At 55.4% G+C, this 12,135-nt stretch overlaps 1 protein-coding gene across 3 annotated transcripts in view; it reads left to right on the top strand.

Annotated features, from left to right (window-relative positions):
* The window catches only part of TP73 (tumor protein p73), an 81,186-nt gene that overhangs the window by 11,097 nt on the left and 57,954 nt on the right, over window positions 1–12,135 (top strand). The window contains exon 1 of one of the 3 annotated variants that reach the window (XM_061382954.1): window positions 9,295–9,409. The exons of the other annotated variants lie outside the window; for them this stretch is intronic. The gene's annotated coding sequence lies outside the window, so the exon portion shown is untranslated. Of the gene's footprint in view, window positions 1–9,294; window positions 9,410–12,135 lie in introns of those variants that run through there. 3 annotated transcript variants of the gene reach the window in all.

Here is a 12,135-nt window from a genome sequence, read left to right as displayed (position 1 = left end):
TGTGTCTCCCCGTTTTTGTCTCTTATAAGGACCCTTGTCATTGGATTTAGAACCACAGCAATCCGGGAGATCCCATCCTGAGATCTTTATCTTACAGGTCTACAAAGGGGAGGGGGGTGCCATTCAACCCACTAGAATAATCGTAATTCAATGTAGCTAGTTTCGTTGGTAATTTTTTGTTTGCCCATTCTGCACACGCGACCTCTGGAACCCCCAGGGCCCAGGGGTCCAACCTGGGCCACGGCACTGGAAGCACTGAGTTCTAACAACTGGGCCACCAGTGAACTCCCTGAAATATGTTTCTTTTTTTTTTTTTTTTTTCTGAAATATGTTTCTAAGAAGTGTTCCAGGGGCCAGGACATAAAAGGTGAAGAAACTTCTTCTAACCCACACCCCTCTGTGCTGAAAGAGGAACCAGACACCCCTCCCCCCAGTCTGTTCCAGGGCAGCCAAAGGTGCAGGGAGCCACTTCTCCAGCCTCTGGCGGGAGTTCTTCCCACCACCATCCCGCCCACCCCACCCGAGGCTACGTGGGCCGTCACAGCCCCCAGAGGTGGGTGAGAGAACAGACACACAAAGCAGCTTTGGGCCACCGGCGCCAAAGAGGGGCTTAGAGGTGGGCAGGCATCAACCTGGGGGAGTCCGGGGAGGAGGGGCGGCACCTCCGAGGGAATTGGACCAGGAGAGAGGCCAGGCAGCAGGGAGGGCCCTGCAGGGCTTGAAGAGAGGAGACGGGGCCTCCCCGATTTCGGGCAGCTCTAGAGGGTCGGTGGCAGCGACACTCTGGCCCTTGGGTTTAGAATCCGGTCCCGCAAAGAGTGAGCCCCAGAGGGACCTGGGAGCCAGAGGGGCGGGGGCACCAGAGTGAGGACCGCGCTCCAGCCCCGCCCAGTGCTTCTGCCCTCCCATCTGTGTTTTGGGGCAAGGGTGAGTTATAACCCTGACAGTAGACATTCATAGTGCGCCCCCCGCCCCCCCAGTGTACGTTCCTCTGGGCGTTTACCACACTTGTAGGTGGGCACCGAAGCCAGAAACCTCAGACCAAGTGATTAAATCAGATGCAGGTGTGTCTGGCCACCCATGCCTGGCACACCACGGGCAGAGGGTACAACAGGCAGGGCCCTGGGCTGGTAGTCCAGACAGTAGTCCAGAGCAGACCTGGCTCCTCCATGACCTTGGGCTAGTCCCCAGGCTCTTCATCTTTGGGCGGGGGACACCCACCTGCCTCCCCGTTGTTGGAGCCGGAGCCAGGGCTCCCATGAGTGGCCCATGGGAACACACCTGAGAGCCCCAGAGGGCAGACTCAAGGTGCCCAGGGAAGACTGGTCCAGCCCCTTCCATGCCCCACCAGACAAGTCTGCCTCCCACCAGCCAGGGTTCGGGGGCCTGGGCATCAGGGCTGGGCTGGGTGCCCAGGGGTCCCTCCGCTGTGGTCCTGCTCAGGGTGGCTGCATGTAGAAGGGTCCAGTCCCTGGTGTGTCCCCGCGCAGTGCCAGCCGGCAAAGCATTCCCTGAGGCCCTGGGTGCCTGTGAGGAGGGACGGGGGCTCTAATTGCTCACCTGCCGCTCCAAGGTGCCAGGCCCGGGAGGCGGGCATCTGGGGAAGCCTCTGGCTAATTGGGGCGGGCGGCTTCTCCTGGGGCAGGGATGGACTGGGTCCTTCTGAGCAGGCAGCGAAGATGCCTCTCCCCCTCCCCGCTGACTTCCTGGGCTCTTTTCTCCGTCGGGGCTGAGCCGTGAGAAAGACGCAAGGGCCTCTCTTGTCAGCCTTGGGCCTCCAAGCTTGCTTGCGTGGTGCCCACCTGCCAGACAGAGGCCACTTCTGTGTCCATCCAGCATACACGCCAGGCTCTGGGGGATGGGTCAGAGTGGGGACCAGGAGGGCAGCCTGGGGCCCAGTGTGGGTCCTGCCATCCTGCACAGTGATGGAGGGCGGCTTTTGGGAGGGGTGCGGCTTGAGGAGTCTCTGCAGCTGTTGGGGCTACAGGAGGGGAGGCTATGCTTCCCTCTGCTTTGTGTGTGTGCGCGCGCATGAGCGCACGCGCTGAGTTTCTCAGTTGTATCCCGCAATTTTTGACCCTGTGGACTGTAGCTCACCAGGCTCCTCTCTCCACGCAAGAATACTGGAGTGGGTTGCCATTTCTGTCTCCAGGGGATCTTCCCGACCCAGGGATCAAACCCTCGTCTCTGCCAGGCAGGACACAAATAAACAGATCAAATCACCCTCTCCACATTGGGCGGTCCTGCATTTAGGGTCCTCAATCATTTGCATTATGTGCAATGCAAATTTAGCACAATTCCCCAAAAGACAGTGGGAGGGCAAGTCATTATTAGTATGCAGATCAAAAGGGGATCCCCTCGGTGTTTTCTGTGACCTACAAAACCCAGTCATTAGAGGCCCCTCTGCTTTTACTCATCTCCGTTTCCCACACCCCTCCCCCCTTCCCCTCACTCAACCAACAAAACCCCGGTAATTAGGAGACGCTCTGTCTTTTTTTATTTTTTTCACGGAGCCAGACAAGCTGCCACTTGCTCCCAGCTTCTTAGCTTCTGATCAGGGGTGCTCCTTGCCTAATTACTTGGCAGTAATGAGCAAGGAGGACGCAGGTTGTCAAAGTCCCCCCAGCTTTTAGAAGGAAGCTGCAAATTAAAAATGAGGTATTGGTAAACAAGATGCTAATTGGATTAATGTGAAAGTAATGAATTCTGATAAAAAGTGGTCCAAATAGACAGTTGGAAGATTGAGGTCGCTGTGATGCCAAGAGCACTGCCTGGCTGTCATCTGGTCCGTGTGATGTTTGAAAGAATTAGGATACTAGGAAGCGTCTGCTCTCGCGGTGGAGTGTGCAGATGAAGGAAAGTGAAAGAAAGAGCCCCGTGTGAGCAGAGCGTGGGGAAGCCGCGAGCCATCCCAGGCTGTCTCTTCGGAGTCTGGAGGAGTCTCTGGCCAGACAGGGTCATGTAAAGTGGTCAACAGAACCTCAAGTTGCTGACTTTCTCTTTTCTTTCCTCTGCTGTCACTAAGCCTTCGTCCTTTTTGTTTCTCTCCTCCTGATAAATCTGCTAGATGTGTCAGCTGCTGGGCTCCCGGACTGGAGCCGGGACTGGGACGAACGGGGTTGGCAGAGACTGGCTTGGCCCTGCCTGAACGTTTTTGAATCTTTTGAAATTTTTGCTACTTAGTAGTGTTTCATTGACAAAAAAAAAAAACACAAAAAACAAACAAAAAAACAATCCACAGAGGTAAAAAGTGACGAAAGTCATGGTGAGGGTGACCGAACTTGGAATCAGCTAGCCCAGATCTGCTGTGTGAAGATTGGCTTCGGTTGATGAGTGGAAAAATACCTTCCCCATGTAAGGAGAGAAAATGGGGCTTCCCAGGTGGCGCTAGTGGTAAAGAACCTGCCTGCCAGTGTATGCTAGACAGATGCAGGTTCGATGTCTGCTGGGTCGAGAACATCCCCTGGAGGAGGAAATGGCAACCTACTCCAGTATTCTTGCCTGGAGAATCCCATGGACAGAGGAGCCGGGCGGGCTACAGTCCATGGGGTTACAAAGAGTCAGATATGATTGAGTGACTAACACAAGGAGAGAACGTGAGGATGTGGCCAGTTCAGCCCTTGTGGTCCCAGGGAGGGACCCTTTCCTGACCCCTTATCTGGGCACCTCTGGGTATAGCCGGGCCTTGGGGATAATCAAGCCATTGTGATGGCCCTAACTTTATGGTCCAAACTAATCCTGAGCCCTGATATTTCAGAATTCAGATTACTTTTTTTCATTTTGCCTTCTCAGTTGGTAAAGAATCCACCAACAATGCAGGAGACCCGGGTTCAATCTCTGGTTGGGACGATCCCCTTGGAGAAGGGAAAGGCTACCCACTCCAGAATTCTGGCCTGGAGAATTCCATGGACTGTATAGTCCACGGGGACGAAAAGAGCTGGACATGACTGAGCAACTTTCACTTTTTCATTTTAGAAAAGTAGCATAGTGTCTGAATCGTCTGTTTTATGATACCACCAAGAGGTCCGATAGGAGCACCCACGTTTCTGCAATGACGCACATGGATGTTTACCCTAAACATCAACAAAGACCATGGAGGGTCTCATGTCTGTCCACCCAGTGGTGTCAGCCCCAGATGTAAGGAAAGGCTCTCAGTTTTCTGAGTTTTTTGGATCTCAAAGTTCAGAAAAGGGATGTGGAGTGGCTTAAATCAGTATTCCACAGAGTGTCTAACTCTTTATCCATCCATCCACCCATCACTTGTCATTCATTCCTGAGCACCCACAGTTTACCACGTTCCGTTCCGAGGGCTAAAAGCCCACAGCCTTGCCTCCCAGTGATATCAACCTAAAACCAAAATGACCACTCCTCAGAGACCAGGCACCAGAAGGGGAAGCAGGGTGCTGACTGCAAATATGCAGGGGCTTGCCAGAGCCCAAGCTTCCCCCTGCTGAGGGTCCTGGGCGCAAGCGGTGACTCAGAGCTTCCTTTGTTTAAAGACGTGGGTGGGGAGAGGTCTTGACCACCAGGGTCAGGATGGGCTGTGCCCAGAACTGAGACAGAGGCCCTCTGGGCAGCTTTGGGGCACCTGCTCCTCCAAGCTGTCTCACCAGCATTTGGAAACTAACACGGTGCTGGGGTGGGGGTGGGGGTGGGGGAGGAGTTGAGAGAAGGTTTCAGAACACACAACAGGTGGGTCAGGAGTTTGGTTCAACTCCTGGAGTCTCCTGAATCTGATGGTGGTGGTTCAGTCCCGAAGAACAAGCACATCCCAGGAAACATGGCACATGCTTTGCCCAGGACGCGTCTGAAATAGGTGGTTTAGTCAGAGGTTCATCTGCTGGTTTTTAGGCCCAGCTCTGCTGTGTGATGTGCCTTAGTCTCACTGTGCCTCCATATCCTCACCTGTAGAATGGAGACAGTAGCTGTTCTCCAGGGCTGCTGCTGCTGCTGCTAAGTCACTTCAGTCGTGTCCAACTCTGTGTGACCCCATAGATGGCAGCCCACCAGGCTCCCCCGTCCCTGGGATTCTCCAGACAAGAACACTGGAGTGGGTTGCCATTTCCTTCTCCAATGCATGAAAGTGAAAAGTGAAAGTGAAACTGCTCAGTCGTGTCCAACTCTTCTCGACCCCATGGACTGCAGCCTACCAGGCTCTGCCGTCCATGGGATTTTCCAGGCAAGAGTACTAGAGTGGGGTGCCATCGCCTTCTCCGCTCCAGGGCTGACATGATGACTAAATGATCCCTGTTTGTAAAGTGCTTTTCCGGTGCCCCGTGCCCAGGGAGTCACATGTCGGGTGTGGCACTGAGGGTTCACAGGGATCTGGCTACTGTCTGTTGACTTCCTGACACACTTTTGGGAAGGCACCCTGAATGAGCAGGGGCTCCTGGGAAACGCTGAGAACTGGAGGAAGGATCCTCTAACAGTGGGAGGTGGGTTGGTGGGAGGTGGCCTTGAACATGCCTCTGCTGCCTCCTCCCCAACCACGCAGTTGCTGCCCCAGCAGGAAGCAGGGGTTTCTCCTTCTTTCTTTCCCTGTTTCTTTCTCTCTCTCTCTGCACTAGGTCTTAGATTCAGCATGTAGTATCTAGTTCCCTGACCGGAGATTGAACCCAGGACCCCTACATTGGAAAAGACTCTGATGCTGGGAAAGATTGAAGGCAGGAGGAGATGGGGATGACAGAGGATGAGATGGTTGGACAGCTTCACCAACTCAGTGGATATGAGTTTTGAGCAAACTCATAGGAGTCGCTGAAGGTGAGGGGAGATGGCGAAGGACAGGGAAGGCTGGCGCTGCAGTCTACTGAGCGACTGAACAACAGCAGCCCCTGTACTGGGAGCTCAGAATCTTTGCCACTGGACCCCCAGGGAAGTCCAGAGGTTTCTGTCTAAAGACGCAGGGCTGTTTTAGCTGACCCCCATACAGGGCCCCCAAAATGTGTCTTGAATAAAGGGCATTTATGGAAGGCAGAAGGTCCCCCCAAAGCATCCATGTCCTGGTCCCTAGAAACTGTGACTTATTTCACAGGAAAAGGGACATGATTAAATCAAGGGCTAGAGGTGGGCAGTATCTACCCCTGGGGTATCTGGGGTATCAGTGTCATCACAAAGGTCCCTCTAAGGGGGAGGCGGGCAGGTCAAAGCAAGATGGAGGAAGAGGGTGGAGGGAGGAATTTCAGGATGGAGGAGGGGAGGGGCCAGGAGCCAAGGGATGTAGGCAGCTTCTAGAAGCTGAAGAAAGAAAGGAACAGACATTGTCCTGGAGCCTCCACAAGAAACACCTTAATTTCAGGCTCACAAGACTCTTCCTGATGCCCAGGAAGGAATAACAGAGGGCCTGTGGTCATCAGTTCTGGCTGCAATAGGGAAGTGAGGCAAGCTCACCCTGCAAGGGCCCAGCCCTCTGCTCCCCGTGGAGATAACCAGAGGCCTTGCCCCGACTTCACACCTGGGCCTCCCAGGCTGACCTTGGCTCCGGTCTCAGCAAGGAGGGCTTTTCAGGTCGTGTCTCCTGAGGGAGAAGAGGCCCAGAATGCTCGTTGAGTGCCCCACCCAGAGCTGGTGGTGGTTGTCCCTTTGTGTCAATTGCTCTTTAGCCAGAGGTCCAGCTGTGACCACCACTCAAGAGTCAGCCAGCTATCCTTTGTCTCTGACCTCCTTGTTCCTGCTGAGGAAGAGGAGGGTTTGTCACCCAAGAGCCTGGGGCTGTGGATCCACCGTCCCAGTTCTGAGGGTGGGGCCCAAGCCTTCTGGAACTCAGGACTCTCCTGTCTCCATAGGGGAGGAGAGGAGGCAGCCAGGAGGTCACCCCACAGGAGCCCAGGGTGGTGAGATCACCCATTTCTCTTAAGAATGGGCAGCAGGGGTCCTTCCCAGAATTGCATGGCTTCCCTGAGGACATGCCCACTGCAGCCATCAGCTGGCTGAAGGTGGCCTGGCAGAGCCCAGAATCAGGGCGTGGGGAGCCCTCAGCATCCCTCTGGCTTCTTTGCCTCTTTTACAAGGACTAGGAAACACCTGCCTCCCACCTCCACTCACTGTTGTTTTGTAGTATGTGTGCATGTGTCTGTGTATGAGCATGTGTGTCTGTGTTTGTGTGCATGTGTCTCTGTGCATGTGCCTGAGCACATGTGTGCACGTACACACATGTATGCATGTGTGTACAGGTGTACACGTGTCTATGCGTGCATGTGTGTCGGTGCATGTGTCTCTGTGTGCAAGTGTGCACAAGTGTGTGTGTGTCCATGTGTGCATGTGTATCTGTATGTGTGCATGTGTCTGTGTGTGACGTCCCCGAAGGGCGAGGACTTTGGCTCCCAGGATGGTGTTGTCTTTAGTCAGCAGACGGGGGCTGCTATTCTGTAAAGCATCTCTCACCCCAGGGATTCCTCCTCAGACTTACTGCCATGCTAATGTCTGTCCCTGGGGCCCTGGCAAATGGGGAGATCTCTGCAATGACATTTCCTAAGCTTGTGTTGTGTGAAACTGTATCAGTCTCCTAGGCTGCTGTAAACAAATTGCTACAAATTCAGCCACTTAAAACATGCATCTGTTTTCCTACATGTTCTGGAGGTTAGATGGCTGAGGTCAGTCTTACTGGCCTAAAGTCCAGGCACTGGCAGGGCTGATTTCTTCTGCCGGCTCCAGGGAAGAACCTGTTTCTTGCCTTTCAGGGCTTCTAGAGGTGCCTACGCTCCTTGGGGCGCGGCCCCAGCCTCCCTCTGCAAAGCCACATCCAGGCACCTTCCCTCCACCCCGACCTCCTGCCTCCCTGTGAGGACCGTTGTTGTTACACTGGGTCCACCCAGATAACCTAGGGCTGCCACCTCCAGGTCCTTAATCCCACTTGCAATGTCCCTCTGGCCATGTCTACCAGGAGCTGGTCTGGGCTTCCTGTGCTGCTGCCCGCAGTGGGGGAGGGAAGGGACAGTATGTGGACACAGATTAATGTCCCAAATCTATGTTCTCCTCAAAGTCCTTCTGTGTCCTCTTCAAAGTTCTTTGGACCAGCAGTTAAAAATTGGGCCTGGAAATTCAGAATGTGGTACTGTGGCCACATATTACATTGAATTATCTGAATTTATTCTCTGTGTGTGTGTGTGTGTGTGTGTGTGTGTGCATGTGCCTGCACATGCACATGTGTGTTGGTAGGACAGAAAGAGCTGAATATCAGCACTTTTGAAATAGGTGTTGAAATAGGTGGATCCTTATCTGTTAGAAGCACCTGCTGCTGTATTAAGGGCTTCCCTGGTAGCTCATATGATAAACAGTCTACTTGCAACGCAGGAGACCCAGGTTCAATCCCTGGGTCAGGAAGATCCTCTGGAGAAGGAAATGGCAACTCATTCCAGTATTCTTGCCTGGAAAATCCCATGGAAGTGTTGTAGCAAGTGGGGAGGCCCCCCTTCAGGGCCCCAGGAGCGGGCTCTTGTCTAACACTCAGAAAAGAAGTGTCCGAGGAGACACGTGCTGACAAAGCAAGAGATTTTATTGGGAAAGGGCACCCGGGTGGAGAGCAGTAGGGTAAGGGAACCCAGGAGAACGGCTCTGCCGCGTGGCTCGAAGTCTTGGGTTTTATGGTGATGGGATTAGTTTCTGGATGGTCTTTGGCCAATCATTCTAATTCGGAGTCTTTCCTGGTGGCGCATGCAACGCTCAGCCAAGATGGATGCTAGCGAGAGGGATTCTGGGAGGTGGACGGACACGTGGTGTCTCCTTTAGACCTTTCCCGAACTCTTCCGGTTGGTGGTGGCTAATTAGTTCCATATTCCTTACCAGGATCTGCTGTCATATGAAAGGTTACTAGAGAGCCTGGCCAGGGTGGGCAGTTTCAGTCAGTGTGCTTCCCCTAACATAAGGAGGAACCTGGCGGGCTGCAGTCCATGGGGTCGCAAAGAGTAGGACACGACTGAGTGACCGACAGGTGAAACAATATAATTTGTAGAATAGGCCTTGGCTGAGGGCGGACCGATGTTGAGACCGGGGGACAGATCCATGGGTTCACTATGCCATTCTCTCTACTTCTGAGTGTGTTTGGAAATTTCGACGAAGAGGAGTAGAAGAAAAACCCACAAGCACAAACACAAACGGAGTCAGTGGCTCCGATCCTGCTCCCCCGCCCCTAGTTCTGCTTCCCGCCAGGTGGGGCTGTTGTCAGGTCCCTTGCAGAGGGCAATGTGTCCACTAGAGCAGGGGGCACATGCTGGCCACAGGCCCCAGGGCTCCAGGCCACGCTCCGCCCCGTCTGCCCCAAGGCTCCAGGAGGCCACGCTGCTTCCTCGGCTCCAATGTCATCGCCTAGGCGACCGGGACGCTGCTGCCACCGCCGGCCTGCCCAGCCACGAGCTGTGGGCCTTCCGGCTGCCTTCCCTCTGCACAGACCCTCCAGGGCCCAGGCTCCGCCAAGGTAGGCTTGGCTCGGGCTGGCCCTCCTTGTTCAGTTACCGGTTGGGGCTCTTTGGGGCCACGCCAGGGTACAGAAGCCCCTCCTCACTAGCTCCCCACCTGGTGCTTGGGAACTGGGTACCCTGGGGGCGGGGGTGGCAGACGGGCCAGTGCGAGGAGGCCATGCCTGTGGTTCCCCTGATGGGGCTCAGCCACTGTTGTGTGGCACTGCCGTCTGCCCCCAGGGGGGTGGCAGGGCAATTTGCATGGCCCCGGCAGTTGGGGGAGGGACAGAAGTCACTCTAGTGCCACCGCTTCCACCCCTTGGGTCCACCAGGAACTCTCTCCATGTTCTGCCGAGGAGGCCTGGAGTGGCTTGCCCAGTCCCAGCCCCAGCCGCATGGCCAGGCTTGTCCCGCTGGGGGCCACCATTCCTCAGCCCCATAGGGCCAGGCCAGAGCCAGTTTTCCCTGGTCTCCCCCACCCACCCCGGCTGCCTCCCAGGCATCACCAAGACCCGGGCAGCAGGACAGCTTCCTGTGCTGCCTGCCAGGCACTGTGGTCCCACCTGCACTCCAGGGGTGCCTCTGAAGTTGCACTCGAGTGGAGGGGCTGGGGTGGGGGATTCAGCACGATGAAAGCAGAGCATGTGTGTGTGCAGGTGTGTATACACGTGTGCATGTGCATTGATGGTGGTGGCTCAGTGGTGAAGTCTGCCTGCAATGCAGGAAACACACGTTCAGTCTCCTTGGAAAGATTCCTTGGAGGAGGAAATGGCAACCCACTCCGGTATTCTTGCCTGGACAATTCCATGGATAGAGGAGCCTGGTGGGCTACAATCCATGGGGTCACAAAGAGTCAGACACAACTGAGCGGCTAAACACACCAAACACAGACATGTGTGTTGATGGTGCTGGTGGGGTGTGTAGGCCCCGGTGGCTGGCTCTTCACCCCATGTGCTGCCATCAGGAAGCAGATTCTGAAGCCCAAGTGGAACGAGGAGTGAGGGCTTAACTGCAAGACAGCCAATAGCAGATTTACAAATGGCTCAGTGGTCAGACAGGAGCACTGAGTGTGCACCCTGAGATGCCCCAGGAATCCTGCTAGACACCCCTGTGTAGGTCAGCCCTGCATGGTGGGTGTGATGTCCCCATTCTACAGATGAAAAGACAGGGCCTCAAACCACACACAACTGGTAGGTGGTTGAAGGCGCCCGAGTGCAGCTGGTTGAGGGGCTGAACTCAGAAGTGCATTAGCCCATTGTGGATCAGTGTGGAAGGGGGTCCCAGGACAGGATACGTGTCCTCATCCCTTCTGCACCCTCCTGCATTCCTGTGGTCCATATCCCCACCTCGCTGGACCCAGCCAATCCCTGCCTCTCTGACCACCAGCCTCTAGGTTCACCAAACCCACGATGTGCCCCCGGGTGGCCTTCCCCACCAGGATCCCCCTTCATCCCTCTGAGAGCCAAACTCCTCCTTGTTCTCTGAGTCCCACAGCTGCAGGTCGACAACCCTCCCTGTAACCAAGGCCTCTGGGCCCCCTGTCCCCTCTCCAGCCCGCCTGGAAACTCCTGCCTCCCCTGACCTGATGGGCCATTAGGGCCTGTCCTTGGCCGAGCTCCACCTGGCTGGTGCCCCTTCTCCACCCTCAGTCAGCTGGTGAGACCAAAAATGACAACGCACAGGGACCTTCATCTCCCCTTGGGCTGACCCCAGGCCTGTCCGTGCCCCTTCAGCGCACCCTTCACACTGTGGGGGGAAGGCTGGTTCTCTTGTCTGCCCCTCAAGAGAGGAGGTCTCTTGGAGGGTGGGGCTGCCTGGCGGGAAGGGATTGGGTGGATCCTAACCACAGTTGGGCTCAAACCCAGCTTCTGAGTGAGTGGCCCTGGGCAAGCGGTCTGCTGTCTGTGCTTCTGTAGGAACATCTGGAAAGTGGGGTGCAGCAGTGCCTTGATCTCGTGAAGACTGAGATCAAGAAATGCAGAGGCTTCTAGGCTGGGGTTGGCACTGAGGGAGGGCACATCGTTATCAGACAGAGACCCCCAGGGCCAGGGGGTGGGGTGGGGGCACCTTGGAGATGTCGGGGCAGGGAGGCAGGTGGGACAGAAGGGCTGATGATGAGAGTTCCTGGAGTGAGTGAGGCATGGAGGGACCAGTGTTGTGACACCTTGGATGAGGTCATGTCAGATGTCAGCTAACTTCAGAGATAGAAAGCAGAATTCATGAGTCAATTGGAGCTCTCGAACTAGATCAGGGCCTCGATGGCTGGGCGCGGCAGGGTGGGTGGAGAGCTGAGTGGGGATGGGTAGAGGTAGAAATTAGTGGGGATGGTAGAAATTAGTACATCCTGAGCCCATAGCGAGGAGCCCAGGGTGAGAGTCAAGGAGTCTGTGCAGGGGGGGAGCACAGATGATGTTTCCCTTCAAGGAGTGTCGAGGTGTCCAGAGGCGGGTGGTCAGGTGGTTTGGGAATGACCATGTGGGGCAGAATTGAAGAGCATGAATGCTCGCTCAGGGAAGAGAAGATTCTGGAGGACAGAACCTGGCACACTGGCGTGTAGAGGTGGGACCCCGGGAGGGGTGGCTTGGAGGAGAAAGACAGAAACAGCAGGAGTGCCTGGCAGACTGGAAGGTGAGAGCGTTGCCGAAAGTGGGGGTCTGGCTGCTCGTCACTCAAAAGCCAAAAGGAGGCAAGCCTGGTGCAAAGGAAACTTTGCTTTTTTTTCGGAGGCTGGCAGCAGAGTTGA

Source organism: Bos javanicus, chromosome 16 (assembly GCF_032452875.1).
Source record: "Bos javanicus breed banteng chromosome 16, ARS-OSU_banteng_1.0, whole genome shotgun sequence".
Lineage (NCBI taxonomy): Eukaryota > Metazoa > Chordata > Mammalia > Artiodactyla > Bovidae > Bos > Bos javanicus.
Note: the sequence above shows the minus strand (reverse complement) of the source record. Positions and strands in the feature narration are given on the sequence as shown.